This window comes from Pongo abelii, chromosome 4 (genome assembly GCF_028885655.2).
Source record: "Pongo abelii isolate AG06213 chromosome 4, NHGRI_mPonAbe1-v2.0_pri, whole genome shotgun sequence".
Lineage (NCBI taxonomy): Eukaryota > Metazoa > Chordata > Mammalia > Primates > Hominidae > Pongo > Pongo abelii.
The window spans coordinates 119728674-119744830 of record NC_071989.2 but is presented as its reverse complement, the minus strand read 5'-3'; the positions used below and the strand labels follow the sequence as shown (position 1 = coordinate 119744830).

The following is a 16157-nucleotide window of genomic DNA, read 5'->3' as shown; positions in this document are numbered from 1 at the left end:
TAGCTGGCACACAGCAAGTGCTATGTTGGTTTTATTATTATTGAAGTAGTAAGTGTCCCTTTCTCTCCCACCTCTATTGTGGGAGGAGGTAAAATTCAACTGATTTCCTGACTTTCCAAAGGCAGAGGTCTTTAAGGACTTCTCTAGTGAAATGTGGGCACATGGTAGATGGTACAAAGGGAAGACTGGCATCTCCTTCCTCCTGGAGGATTGCAGGAGCCTGTGACCCCACCATGGGGTTCCTGGAGCACAGAGAAGGGGCTGGGGGAAAGTCAAGGAAGGTTAGTGAATGTCCAAAGGGCAAGGATCACTCTCCTGGTTTCCCATGGAATCAAGTCAAGGGTGGCAGAGACTCTTAGGATTCTCATGAACCTAGACCTGACTGTAGAAGGAAAAAACACAGGGGCCTGCTGGCCATTCCATGGGATTGCCAATTGAAGCAACAAATAGTTGGGCAGGAAGGTACAAGGGAAAAAGGAAAAAATGGCACTGACCACTGGGCTTCCCAACATGGTGAACACAAGCTGGACATCTGTCCATGATGGAGCTACCACTGGCTACCCTGAGTGACAGCCTGGCAGATGATGACATGAGCTGCGGGAGACATTGGTTTAACCAAGGGATCATCATTCTAATAAGCTTCTTTCCAAGCTCTGCAGCAAAGGGTTAAAACTAGGGGGTGGAGAATAGGGAAAGATCCTTGAGACAAGGATGCTCTGGGGTTAAAATGATAAACTAGAGTTTATAAAAACTCCATTGAACTAAAAATATCACTGTCCTAGACTAAGTTTAAACTGGAATGAGAAAGAAGATAAGGTATCTGTTCCAGAAAGATTTTGTAGTGTGTGTTTGTGTGTGATAGGAAAAAGGCTTGAAGAAGAAGAGGGGAAAGACCAGGAAAGGTTATGTAGTGTGAGAATAATGCAGGCTCTATGCTTGCACAGATTTCCCATCTGCTGTACATCTTCTTTCCTCTCTTTGTTCCTAAGGAAACTTTCCTGTCCCCTTTCATGGAGTCATAATGATGGAAGAGGTTCAGGAGAAAGGAATCAGCTCCTTGCAAGGTAAAAAGAGTTAAGAAGGTTTTTTGTTGCCATTGTTTGCTTTTAAATGCTATAATTTTAAAACAATGTACGGGGAAGAACACTGCAAATGGAATTCAGGAGATCAAAGAAACCTGGGATAAATATCTCGAATTCTCTCAGGCTCAATTTCCTACTCTATAAAGTCTGGTATTTGGTAGCATTAGATGACCTCTAAGATTTCCTCCATTATACTTACATTATGATTTCTGCTCTACTTCATGAACTGGAAGGGACCTTAGGGTCCGTCAAAACCCTGAGCCAATATAAGAACATTCTCTGGGACAATTCACAAAGTGTGTTACATTTTATGAATAAATGTTTTTAATGCCTTAGTATAAAGTGGTACTTTTTTTTTAATATAAAGGAATTGTGGACCAGAAGAGTGGTTTTCTTTGGCATGTTACTAAAATTGAGTTCCATCAGTTTTGTGTGCGAGTACATTATTTATCCACCAAAAACCTCTAAACTGGGGCGACAAGCAGAGTTTCTCAGAAGTTCCTTGTAGAGAAGTATAAGGGCTAAGCCATTGCTACACCTTTGCCAGGTGATGTTCAAGGGTAAACCAGGGATGTTCAAGGACAAATGCTTTTAGGGTTGGGGGGTTATGCTAGTGGCAACAATAGAGATACCCCTAAACTGCAGGTGCTCAATAAGTGCAAAATTTTGTTTCTTGCTCATGTGAAGTCATGTGGGTCAGCAGAGCTCTCTACTATCCAGTGACTCAGGGGCCAAGGCTCTCTCCATCTTGTCCGCCAGCACCTCAACGTGTGACTTTAAGTTCTTCTGATCAGGAGGAAGAAGGATAAGGAAGACACAGCAACAGTTAGGAACCTAGGACCAGAAGTGCCATATCACTTCTGCTCTCATTCCTATCTGCCAGAACTCTGTCACATGGTCCCAACCCAGCTGAAAGGACCTGGAAAATGCAGGAAAGCACATGTCTATTCAGTGGGCACGAGTTCTCTCTGGATGAATTGATGCAATCAGGGACATAAAGCCACCAAACTGAGAGCAATTCCCTGCCTTGTGTGCTTGGAATAAATGACCAAAAGCCTTGGTTTTTAATCTGTGGCTTCTTTAAACTATTTTTATTCTAAAAAACATTTAGTTTTGAAAAACTGAGGGAACTTTGCTAGGAAGTGGGTCTTCTAAACTCTTCTTCATCAAATCTGGAGAGGGGGTTGCCTTTAAGTGGCTGCATCACACTGTTGATTCATCATAAACTTTAAGCCAACAAAAATCCTGATTTAATTGTTGGGAGAAATTGCTGCCAAGCCAGGCCTTCAGATCCTGTAACTGTGCCATTCATTTTGCTTTAAACCTAAATGCAAGACTTTATATTTATTCTAAGTGTCATCCTGTTATTTTCAGACAATTGTTTCAGCCTTCTGAATTTTTAATTCTGTCATCTACTGTAATATCTATTTCTTCAATATTTGCATCATAGAGCAATTTGATGAGCATATCTTCTTGCAATTTGATGAGCATATCTTCTGTGTCTACATCCAAGTTCTTGAAAAAATAGGCCAAGGGCAGAGCCCTCCAATAGAACTAGAGACCTCCCTTGAGAGGCATCACAATTCATTAATAAACACAGTGGGTTTATTTGTTCCACTAGCTTCAAATCCTCCTTACCTTATTATCAACCAGTTCACATTTCTCCAATTTCTCAAAGACTTTTAAGATTTCATAGCACATCTAGATGAAAACCAAACTCGTTATCTCCCTTCCTAAGCCCCCTCCTTCTCCTGAATTATCTACCCCGTTAATGGCACCACCATTCAGCCCACTGTGCCAGCAATCTGGGAGCAATCCCACAGTCTCTCTCCTTCCTCTCCCTGAGAAGTGAACTTGAGTCAGTCCTGACACATCTCAACTGGGGCTGCCGTCCCCTCAAGCCTGTACCACTGCTTCCAAGTTTTCTGTGGGTCTCTGAGCATTCCTCCTCCAGTCTATCCTCTTCATCTTCACTCAGTGATCTTTCAAAACACAAGTCACATCATATTACACCCCCTGATGAAAACCCATCGAAATTCCCCAGTGTAAGGAAAATGTTAAAAATATTTAACATGTAGTTTGGCATAGGCAATGACCAAACAGAAGGCCAGCAGGGCTACTCCAGATGGAAAGCAGGGCATCTTCTATTCTCAGATCCTAAATGTTTCTAGGTGGCACCCTTCCATCTCCTTGGCCTCCATGCAGAGGTTTCAGCAGACCCCACATTTGCATCTCAACACTCTAGCTCTGCTTTCTCAACTTTCTCAAAGCTCCTCCCTCAACACAGAAAGGGTCTTTCTCCTCTGAGGCAGGAAAGCATTTTATACATTCAACCCCATGCCCTGGTTTTCGGTAGAAACTGGTCAGTCTTCCAGGGTTTACTCTATTGAGGCAGAGCCAAGGTTTTAGAATTTGAAAATAAATGAAATCAATAAATAAAATAAATGAAATAAAATAAAATAAATAAAACAAAAGGTAAGCTCCATTCCCTCTCACCCAAAGGCCAGGTGCTTAGAAATTAAAGCTGTCCAGGCTTTCTTTTTATATTCTCAGGCAGTAGTTTGACTCTGTTCTGGCTGGATTCTTTTGTGTCTTTTCTTCTCTGAGGCAATCAGCCTAAGTTTCTCTGCGTGGTTAAATGGTGAAAAGACCACAAAGTAAAAAGACTTTCCGAGAAAGAAGGTGACTTCTCATAGTATTTCAAAATATCATACCAATTCTTTGTTATTCCATGCATCTACACTACAAAATTCAGCTTCATGTGGGCAGGGTCCACTATTTGATTGATCTTTGTTTTTCCAGTGCCTGGGACATATTAGATGTTCATTAAATATTTTTTGACTGAATGACTAAACCAATGAACAAAGATAGACTGCATTAGCAGCATTTTGCTAATCTACCAGTATGCTAATATCATAAAAAAGGGAATGGAGTGATTGGGCTTAGTTCATCTGTTGATGGTTGGCTCACATTGCAGGAGTAGAAAAATGTATTGCTTCTTTTGAACACTGCAGAGATTTTAAGACCACATCTGTGACAGTTTTTGTAAGAAAAAAAAGGATGGATGCATAAAGAGAAAACCTAATAACATATCTGCAGATAATGGATAATCCCTGTGTACTAAGGATTCTTAATTCTTCAAAGAGAAAAGATTCACTTCGCTGACTTCTAACCTTATGCATGTTTTCTCTCATTATAATGGTAATTAACGCAATTTTATAAAACTAAGTCAGTGGTTTTGTCTGGATTCGTCTTTTCAAAGCCAGTTCAACTTATTGGACTTCCCAGTGCAGAACTGGGCTTTAATAATGAGTATATTAACATAACAAAAATAAACTCATATTTTCCAGGTGCTAAGTATTAGCCCTTCTTAATTATTTCTAAAAGGCCCTTTTTTTTTCTCTTTCACATGATTCCTTCTTCCTTTATGTGACATTTCAAAATAAATTATCATTGACCTTGCATGGTCCTTAACAGATTTCAGTGGCTTTGTGACATTGATCTCTTCCCACGACATTGATCTCTTCCCACAACTGGTGCCACCTCTGTGGAATGCAGGTGAAAGCAAATATTGCTGTGCTCTTAGAAGCAGCATTATAAAGAGAAAGTAAGTGTGTGGATTCTGGTTTGAATTACTCTACTAGTCACTCTGGGGAATTGCTTATTGCTCAGAATATGTACAATGAGCCTAACATCATGTGCGATTACAATAATTAAATAAGATACATTACATAGGGGACTGGTATAATTTATAACAATGAAGATTACACCAAATCTTTGGATTAAGCAAGTGACTTGCTACCCAGATCCCATTGATCTCACTGGAAATGAGAGTTAGGTCAGAAAGTGGGTGTGAAAATGGCCTACCACACTAGCTGTCCAGATTGCCAAGGCTGACTCAGCTAACCTGGCCTGCTTGGACAGCGTCCTTCTCCCTTCCTCTGCTCTGAGTGCTTTCCTCAAGAAGTCACAGTGTTTGCAGACAAAAGAGGCCACACTGCCTACCCTGACCCCCAGTAGTTTTGCTTTCCAGTAAAACGGGTCCACAGGCTCTTAAGGTCTATTAGCAGGTCAGGAAGCCTCTTGGTCCCCCGATCTCCAAGCACTGGATTATCACACAACCAGATAACTTATTAAAAGTACAGGAGGAGAATATTTTCTTAATGTATTGCATGGCTACTGTATTAGCACACTCTCTTTCTCTCTTGCTCTCTCTCTCGCTCTGTGTGTGTGTGTGTGTGTGTGTGTGTGAACAACTAAATATAGTTGAGTTTTCTTTATCTCTTGGTTTCATTTTTATATTCAGTTCTTGAAAAGACATTTTACTCACTTTTAGTTCAAAAAAAATTAGGCCCGTTTTTCCAAGCTGTTTTCAATTATGTTACTCCACCCACTCTCCATGTTTTTTCCTGGGCCCTCGTTTACCCCCTGAAGGATTTACAGGGCAGCCCTCTGTTCTTTCTCAGCCACCGTGGTCACACTACCTCCACACACCTGATTTCATCTCCAGGGAGCCTGCTGGTTCAGATTCAGAGACTGTGCCAATTAGAATAGGAAAGCTCCTCTTCCTTCCCAGCCCTCATTCCCAAATATTTGTTGATATATGAATATCAGCCAACAGATCCTATTTTTCAAGAATCACTATGTTTCTTCATAGATTTAAATCAGTTGACATCTGCCCTGGCTCCCCCTCCATCAAGGCTGCTGGGAAATATAATTCCAGTCCCCACTGGGACTCCCCACCTCCAGGGACTGTGCAAAAAACTTATGTATTGTAAGAACATCAGGTTGGTTCTTCTGATCATGCACTATGGTCCTACTGAGATGCCTGTTGCTACAGTCCAGCTGGGGCCATCAGCCCTAGCAGCCAACCTGAGGGTACTGGATTATAGGACCAGCCTTAGGTGCCCTCTGCAACCACCCTTGGGGTCTCTTCCCTTTGTCAGGGTTGGCCACGGAGCAGTAAGTGGATCCCTAATATTAGGGAAACCCTCTCACGTTCATCTCCTTACATGGTCTCTGGAAATCTCTGCCTTCTTTTCCTGCTGGACTTGAAAGTCATTATCTTTTCTCTCTTTCCTCTCTGGGGTACCTGGCACAATTTCTTTAAAGGGTTTAAGCCTTGGCACAAGATAAAAAAGGTCGTTGATATCGAGTTTTCTGTCAGGTATTAGGATGTTTGAAATAAGAGGGAGGAAAAAGACAAAGAGTAAATTATTTGCTCAAATAATATCCTGTTTGGTCTTTCTAGAATGAGTAAACTCTAGTTAAGAGAACCACCCCAAGGGATTCCTGGCAGCGAGGAGAACTGTAGTGTGGCACAAAGACATCCGTGGAGCAGCTGGGGGCGGCTGGGGGCTGCAACGGACCTGAGGATGGTGAGGATCTTTGCTATAGCATGTGTGTAATTTCCCAGGTCTCCCAGGGTGATGCCCCAGTGAGGCATTTGGACTCTAATTTTACATTGCTACACTAATATTTCTTCATTTGTACCTTTCTTGTTTCGTGCCTCTTTTTCACTCATTGTACTTTTCTTCTTTGTCTTTTCCCAACATAATTTCAGGTTGCGCTCATGGAAAGTATAGCTACTGTAAAGTCAGATATTGTTTGTCAAGGTACCAGATGCCATGAAGGCCTGATTGCTGGGTGATTAGTCACTGGGCTAACTTAATAAAGAGAGTAACCCACAGTTCAGTCATTGTAATATTCAGATGACCATATCAGATCAAATGTGATTTGAAGTTTGAGCAATCACTCTGCAAGTCACTGAGCCGGTGTAATGCATGTCTCTTTAATTATGGAGTCAGAAGGAACATTAGTTCTTTGCTACAACTTTAGTTTCTCATGCTTTTTGCATGATTTCCACCTTCCTGTCTTCTTTCAACTTGTAGCAAATATGAATTTCTGGGCTACTCTTTTCCATTTCACTTATTTTATATATTTATGCCCAGGTTTATAAACATTTAAGCTTATGAATGCTGTTTATTGTATTTCTATTATCCACTTTTGTTGTAGAGCATCTGCTTTCTTTCATATGCTCAATATAAAAAAGGTTTTTGGGCTACACAAATATGTTATAAGCTTATACAATTTTACAGTACATGATTTGCTGTGTCCTTTTTCCATTACAAATTGCATTTCACTTTTCTCCACTTTTTAAAATTCTATACAACAAAGGTCAGCACATAACTTCCCATGGGTCAACTCTCAGCCACAGCCTGGTTTTGTAAATAATGTTTTGATGCAACACAGCTATGCCCATTCTTTCAAGTACTGTCTGTGGCTGCTTTCACACTACAATATCAGAATTGAGTAGTAATGCCAGAGACTATAGATCTTTACAGAAAGTTTGCTGACTCCTACTATGGAACAATAATAAAAAATTATTTTCATCACAGAATCGTAGAGCTTCAGAGCTAAAAAAAAAAAAAAAAAAAAAAAAAAAAGGATAGTAGTCCAAGAACTTCATTTTAGAGAAAACAGGCCCACACAAGCATCAGACTTTACCAAGTGTTCACTATGTGCCAAGCACTGTACCTTAGCAAATATTATCTCATTTACTACCCACAACCAGTATTTTTTCTATCTTATAGAAAAGTAAATCAGGATACATGAGCTTGAATAACACTCCCCGGTCATATAGTTACTATAATCAATGGAGATGGTGGGATTGGACCCACAGCATGGGGCTTCAGAGTCCAGAAACAAAACCCTTGCACCATTCAGCCTCTAGGTGAAAGAATTTCCTCTACATTCCACAGAAAGTATCAGAACAAGGACTAGTGCCCAGTTTCCTCTTCTCCCATGCCACTTATTTAAAGTAAAGATTTTTATACACCTCTATGTTCTGTGACCAAGAAAAGAAGAGGACCTTTTTTGTGTGTCTTCCCTGAGTCTTGACTAAAAGTACACTGACTGTACGCTCTGGGGTAGGACATCTGTCCCAGCATGCCTGGAACTAGTGCTTTCCCAGGTGAGTCACATAGCTATGGCTGTGTTTCCTAGACACTCACTTGAGGGCTGACTTAATTCCTTAAGGTCTGTCTAAAGGGGCAGTGAACCATCTATCAGAGGCCCTTCGGTTCCCAGGAGGAAATGGGACTCTTCCTCCCCAAGTCAACCTGTTATGCTTAGCCTTCCCTGTGCTCAAAAAGTAGAAATCACTACTTGGATCATAAAATTTATGACTAATATTTGCAATTGGAACAAGCTTAGGGCTACATGCTGCAAAAATTTGGACTTGGCATAAAATTAAACAGCCGTTTTATGCTGTACAGGTTTTGTCAGTTACGTTAATGACTGCAGCTTCATGACTGTTGCATTTCCACATGGTCAGCACTCCGGGGCCTCCACACCTATGCTCCACTGCCTTAGAAATGTCTACCTGACTCTTTAATCAACTTACTGCTAGGGTTTGGATGTTTGCGTCCCTTCAAAATTCATGTTGAAACTTAATCCCCGTTGTGGTGGTATTAAGAGGTGGGCTTTTTAGGAAGTGATTAAGTCGTGAGGGCCAAACACTCATGAATGGAATGAATGCCCTCAAAAAGAGGCTTCAGGGCCAGGTGCGGTGGCTCACGTCTATAATCCTAGCACTTTGGGAGGCCAAGGCAGGCGAATCATGAGGTAAGGAGTTTGAGACCAGCCTGGCCAACATGGTGAAACCCCTTCTCTACTAAAAATACAAAAAATTCGCTGGGCATGGTGACAGGTGCCTGTAATCCCAGCTATTCAGGAGGCTGAGGCAGGAGAATCGATTGAATGTGGGAGGCAGAGGTTGCAGTGAGCCGAGATCACACCACTGCACTCCAGCCCAGGTGACAGTGCGAGACTCGGTCTCAAAAAAAAAAGGCTTCAGAAGATGAACTGGCCCTTTGGCCCTTTTGCCATGTGAGGATGCAGTAAGAAGGTGCCATCTTGGAAGCAGAGAGCAAGCCCTCCGTAAACACTGAATCTCTTAGACTTCCCAGGCTTCAGAACAGTGAGAAATAGAATTTCTGCTATTTATAAGTTACCCAATTTAAGGTACTTTGTTGTAACAGCAGGAATAAACTAAGACATTTACCTTCATGTCTTAACTCCTTAGTCTTTTGTAATTTGGTTCTCTCCTCAGGTTTCTGATATTGTCCTTCCTGAAATGAAGAGCTCCTCTACCTTAACCCAGCCTGCTAAGACTGCTACAGCAAGATTGACAGCTGGTCAGATTGCTGTCCTCATAAAAGCATGGTCATCACCTTCAGCTGGGCTCTCAAATGGAACAACCTGGCAATCTTCTTTGTTTCCCTGGTCAGTTTGTCTTCCCATTTCCATGTCAAAATTCCTGTCAAACTTCTGACTCTCTCATCTATCTCAGCAAATGGGAACTCTCCACATCTCTACACCTACCTGTTCTCATGCTCCTGTCCTGCTTCGCTCCTCACATTTGACAAGGGCTCCTCCTCCTATGAAAGGCCACTTGTCCCATAGCTTTCCTCCATCCCATCGTGTCTCAGCATCTCAGGGATCTTGCACTGATCATTGTCCCATGTTCAGAGCTGGTCCAAGAGGCAGATCACCTGAGCAGCAGCCTGGCATGCCAATTTGTAAGAAGTGAAGAGCATCCTTGAAATAAATTATTAGAGAAAAACAGTAACAGTTAATTTAGGTTTTCCTATATAAACAAAGCATAAATTGGCCTGTTTCTTACTGAATAGAAATTTAAACCAAACAAAATGAAACAAAGAAGCATATTCCTCTGACTCTGGTCCATCACAAATGAGTTTTTGTGATCTTTCCCATTGCAGGATGTATAAGTAGAATCACAGTGTTGCCACCAACAATGAAGTTGGCCAGCTGACAATTGTTTGGAGGTAAGTGAAATCCTCAAGCCTAACACAGTGGAGAAACATCAAACATGTATTTGATTATATAAAATCAATTATATATGAACCACTAAAGAGAGAGTAAGAATAAAAGTGATAGCTGAGCAAATAACAATTTCAATATTATGAGCAATTCTGCCTGCAGGTCCCCTCACTGCTCATATGACCCAAAATAGTGCTGTCAGAGAGGAGAAAAACTAATCCCTGGAGTGTGTACAAGGCCCATCTTCATTATCTCATTCCTCATCACACAGACACTGGAGTAATCATTACTGTCAGCATCAGTCACTGTGGTGAATCACCATTATTATCCTCAGAGTCACACAAAGATATTCAGAATGTATGGGGTTTACTTAGCATTATTGTTCTTCTTTTAAAAAAATGCTTTCATTCTCCTTGTTACCCGATAATTAAAAATACTCTAGAATTATACTTTGCATATGTACAGGCTATTATATCCTTGACATTACTGTCTAGTTTACACGTGTATACATGCATATTACCATACAGCAGTGTATATAACAAACCATGGACACTCCACTTATATTTAGTGTAAGGGATACCCAAGGATTAATTTGAGAAAACATTATTATCACTTAGCACTTTGACTTTACAACTACCCCCTACATAAGCTGCCATCCTTGTAATGTAGAGTACATTGTAACATAAAAAATAATACTGTTTTGCAGGAGAGAGTGACTTATCTAATAAATGCACCCAAAATATTACCTGATTTTGAAAATTATAATAGAAAGAACTACAGAAAAATTGGAAAACTTGCCAACATGAATCTAGGAAAAAAGGACTTTAAAATATTTTGAACAAAACCTGTAGCTAACATGCTTAAATTACTTCTATCCATAGAGATTTGGAATGAGTAAATATCCAGTTTTGAGTAAAAAAAAAATCTCTGAAATATAAGACAATTCCAAATAAATTAAATGCTGTGTAACGTTTCGTGCTTAAAGAGATCCCTTATTTGAATCAGAATTTTAATAATAAGGTATGCCATTTCTTTCATATTAAAAGTCAGTTTCCCATCCCCATTAAATATTAGCCAAATGTTTTTTAAAAAATCACCTTGTTGAGGGTTCCAATTAATAGCCTGTATCAATTTTGGTTTGCTATATTCTTTCATGTATCTTCAGACATTTATTCTGAACTAGCTCTTTCCTGTGTTAAAACCAAACTAAAAATCCAACCAAAAAAACTCCTTTGACCCAATGTCCTCTCCAGCCACTGTTATATTATCTCACCTTCCCAGCCAAACTTTGTTGGAGACAAGATATCACTCTGTTGCCCAGGCTGGAGTGGCAGTGGTGCAGTCACGGCTCACTGCGACCTCGACCTCCCAGCTCAGGTGTCCCTCCCACCTCAGCCTCTTGGGTAGCTGGGACTACAGGCGTGGGCCACCATGCCTGCCTAATTTTTTGTATTTTTCGTAGAGACAGGGTTTCGCCATGTTGCCCAGGCTTCTCTTGAACTCCTGGGCTCAAGGATCCTCCCACCTGGGCCTCCCTAAGTCCTGGGATTACAGGCATAAGCCACCGCACCTGGACCTAGCCAAACTTTTTAAATTAGCTAAGGTAGTTTGCAATTCTGAAACTTGACTTATTCAGTCTTTTAAGTGGTCTCCTCAATTCAATTTGTTTCAATTTGTTCTCCAAACCGTAAGTTGAGTAACTTCTAAAATACAGATTTCATCATGACACTCTCAATCTTGAAATCATTCTATTGCTCTCTATTCCTATAAGGATACAGTGTTAATTCCACTGCATCATCTATGAGGTTCTCCACCACCTGGTGCCTACTATCTCACCAGCTCAGCTCTTGCTGCTCACATACACTTGGAGCTCTAGCTCATTAATCTTTCCCTGTTCAGTTTCTCAATTGTGTCATGCTCACTCTCACCTAGAAAGTTACCCAGACTGTTTCCTCTGTCTGGGACGTCTTTTGTCGGATTTTCAGGGCTGACTCTTACTCACCCTTCACCTCTCAGCTTAAATGTGTCTTCTCCATCATGGTCTTTGTTAGGGTTCCCTGCCGCATGCCGTCCTTGTGAGACAGCCAGGTGGGAGGGGGTCCCTGGAGAAACTCCAACAAGCCTGCCCACTGAGTTGGAGCCTCCGAAGTTCGGAAGTTCACCGTGTTTGCAGCAGGGAGGAACCTGGCCCCTCCTCTTCCTGTGTGGAACCTGGGATTCAAATTGCCGGGCTCTAAGTGCTCTAGCAGAGGGAGTTTCCCCCGTTTTTCCTTTTTCACTCAATGAAACCCTGCTTTACTCACCCTTTAAGCCATCGGCCAGCCTAAATTTTCATGGCTGTGGGAGGGACAAGAACCCCCATCTTTAGCTGAACTAAGGAAAAGTCCTGCAACATTTTTGACGCACAACGTGGAGGCTTGAGAAGCAGTGAATGAGATGGGGACTCAAAACTTCTCACTGTTGCTCCTCAGCATTTTCATCCTCTGACTTCTGAGGGTGGGGGAAACATGCCCCCAAACCTGGTGGCTCCCCGGGGGGATCAGGAGAAAGGCCCTTTCCTTCCTTTCTTGGGAAGGACAGGTGAGCAGGAGGTCCTCTCTTCCCCTCCCCTTCCTGCAGGGGCTGGGACTCATGGCCCAAGGGTCCTGCACAGCCAGCTGGCTGGAAGGGGTTCAGCTTTGAACTTCAGTTTTGAGTAAGATAGGAAAAGCTGAGAAAGTGGTGGAAGAACTGTGGAAATCAATCTTGCAGAAGAGGTTCTCTGTGTGAACATATTAACTAAATTTAAAGGGGTTATAAAAGGGTTTTGCTTCCTTAAATTTCTAAGTCATCATTTTGGCAATAGAAATCACTTATGATAATCTGGAACTCTCTTTCGTAATATCAAGTGTTTTAAACCTTGAACATTTAACAGCCTTCTCAAAATCAAACTTCAGTTTCAAAATTGTCTTCCCTGGCATCTGGCTTTTCGAATACTTAAGAGGGCCCCTGAAGTGTCCAGAAAAGAGAGGTAAACAGGATTATTTGGCATGTTTAGGTACATGGGATTGCCAAAATGATGCTCAGTCTTCTTTAGGTTATATCTTGGTGAATAATACTAATATATGTTCCAAAATTGCATGGGATTTCTAAAATTCTAATGTCTGAGTATATGCTATCAATCATAATTAAGGTTTTTATGTTAAGTTATTGTAAACCACAGGGATAACCAAACTTCTTTGTCAATTGTGTTTCTAATTTTAACTACCCTGGACATTTTACTATTCACAGACAATTGTTGTCTTGTTTTAATCCTTTTCAAAAGATGGTTTATAATAGGCTATAAGACTCTGATAAGTGCTCTCAGATACAATTTCTGATTGTGTTTGAGACAATCAGGTTTCTGATAACTTTGCAGATTGTGACATTGGAATAAAGGAAAGTGTACAAGACTCATGAAGAGCTGATATGTTCATGAATATCAAGCAAAACCAGTTAACTAAATGGACTGAACTCAGAAAGCTGAAGAAACCTTTTTACTTTTGCTTGGAATATTGGTGATCCTTTCTTAGTTTTTCAGAGCCAAGGAAACTTATTTTGAGCTATTTATGGCCTTTAATAATTAAGTAAGGTATACACTCCTGTGATCAAGATTTGGAGCATGTTTGTTTCTCTCTGCCTGGTTTCTCTAGAATTTGGAAACTATCTGTGAGTATTCTTATGGCAATATAGTTGTTTGCATCAGTGCACTAAGACTCCATTTTTCTTTTGCAACAGGACACAGTTGGAAAAACTGGTAATTTTACCAAGGCTTTGACTGGAAGGGTATGCTTCCCTTTCAGGAGTTAATCTAGACTTGCAGAGTCAGTAAAAGCCTAGTGGAGAAACTAGCCTCATACTATCATCTACACAGTCCCTGTACAGGGTTACTGACCTGTGGTCAGTAAAGAATGTCACTAACAGGTCTAGGAGCTTCAAGTTTATCTCGGGACCTTAAGAGGAGAGGATCACCCAACTCACAGGGATTTGAGGATACAAACCCATGGTTGGGCTTGGCTTTAAAAGGTCTTATCTCAGATTCGTTGTGGAACAGAATTCCATCAAAGCCAATCCAAAAGGCCTATGTAGAAATAATTATTCTTGTTGCACTTTATGCAAATAATCAGGCCAAGTATAAAGCTAAACTCTGTTTTGCAAACCACTCAGTCCTATGATAATTTGTTTTTTAATAAATATGAGGACTGGAGAGAGAGAAATCATGTTTGAAAACTTATCATACATTTGTCATTAAATTCTAAACTCACTAGTTGTTTTTAAGTCTTTGCCTACATTTTAGGCTTGCTCCTGTGAATCAACTAGCAATCCCTGGCTGCAGCTCAGAAAGAATTTGCAGCAATTATCCTGCAGATACTGCCAGGTGACGCTCATCATGCGAAGGTTTCCTTTTTGGGAAAGTAAGACCAAGGGAACTAACCAAAGCTAAGCACCATGTACCCAAATCCTAGCAAGCATAACTATAGCCACCAGTTATCTGGATGTGTCACAAGACATCCTTTCCTCCCCCTTGTTGGAGGACTCAGTTCCACAGTTTCACCTTAGCATTTGGTTTATGATAAGGAGTCCATACAAACACCTCCCCACTATTCCCCAACTCCCCCAGACACATTTTTGTCCCAGACTCAATTCCAAGCTTCAGGTCAAAGCCCTAGGAAAGAAAACTGGATCTAAGGGATCCAGAGGCAAATGACAACGGAGGTTAAAAGGCACAGTGCAGGTGAACATGGCTGATGGCTGCCAATTAAGCCAACCCCAAGCTTCCTATTTCATGGATAAAGGCCATGTTAGTATCCATGTCATAAATGAGGCCTGGGGAATCCAAGGCCACTGACAGCAGGGGAGATAGGGCATATGTGGGTAAGAGCAGATGATCCCCACCCCCTAGGCCCCCCTGCTTCATGGGTGCAAGCTGCTTTGGCACTCATGACAGGACCTGACAAGGTCACTGGGACTCAGGGATGCAAGGATGGAAGAGGGAAAGAGGATGCTCTTCCTTCTTTCCCTCATGTACCCTTGGTATCTGCTAGGAAGAGAAGGGAACCAAGAATGCCTGCTCCCCTCTTTCAGTCTGTTCCCCTTTAGCATACATCCTGAACCCCTGGGACTTCTTTGAAAAATATACCTTCTTTTTATTCCTTTCTCCTCCTTTGTTCTCTCTTCACTAATAGGTAATCATGTCTCCATATTACAAGACACTCCCCTCAGATGCATCCTCCAAATTGGAAAGAGTTGATTCCCCAAACCTTAAACTGGTTGGCTTAGGGCTGGGGCCCAGGGGAAGTGAACCCAGATGCCTGACATGCAGTAAAAGGGTAAAGTTTTTTTTGCCAGTTGGGCTTTTGGCCTTCCTCTCCCTGAGCAAACTGGTAAAAGGCCTCAATTTCTGAGCTGTCTTTACCCCTCCCCTTGTTTTGTTTTGATACATGTTTTCTAATAACCTGGTTTGTCGGTTCTTGCCTTCAGGCCACCAAACTCCAAACAGTCGTGCAACTGGAGCCTCTGACAATGGCCCCTTCTGCTGGGGACCCTTAGATCAGCCTCTGAGAGAGCTCTAACTGCTGTTTCCCTGAAACAACACCCCCTGTCAGCAGGAAGCATTTAAAATCGGTCTTTGTCCTTATGCTTAATCCAATGGCAGTTAGATATACTTCTTTAGAGGGGAGAATGAGACAGCCAGGTGGGAGAGAGTCCCTGGAGAAACTCCAAACAGCCTGCCCACTGAGGTGGAGCCTCAGGAAGTTCATAATGTTTGCAGCAGGGAGGAACCTGGTCCCTCGCCTTCCTGTGTGGAACCTGGGATTCAAACTGCCAGGAGGGAAGCACTCTAACAGAGGGACTCTGGCCTTGAAAGAGTCCCTGTTCCTCAGGTTTTTCCCTTTTCACCCAATAAAACCCTACTTTACTCAACCTTTAAGCCATCTGCCAGCCCAAATTTTCATGGCCGTGGGACAGAGAAGAACCCTGTCTTTAGCTGAGCTAAAGAAAAGTCCTGTAACAGTTTCCTATCCCCCCGTATTATTCATCACACTTGCAATACCTGGTTTAGTACCTGTACAAAGATCCCATGATGGTGTCTGTCTTCTTTACCCTTTTACACTTCAGAACCTAGTATGGTCCTTGGCAGATAGAATGCCTCTAATAAATGTTTGTGAAATAAATAAGAATCTAAGCGTTCCTTTCTGGAGTCGTACAAAC

The 16157-nt window shown here is 41.7% G+C and overlaps 1 long non-coding RNA gene across 1 annotated transcript; it reads left to right on the top strand.

Annotated features, from left to right (window-relative positions):
* Positions 1-330: 330 nt before the first annotated feature.
* On the top strand, positions 331-10386 carry LOC129059496 (uncharacterized). The gene is made up of 4 exons (XR_008525435.2): positions 331-1064; positions 6334-6460; positions 9196-9368; positions 9866-10386. It is a non-coding gene; the product is annotated as an uncharacterized LOC129059496 (long non-coding RNA).
* The last annotated feature ends 5771 nt before the right edge of the window (positions 10387-16157 follow it).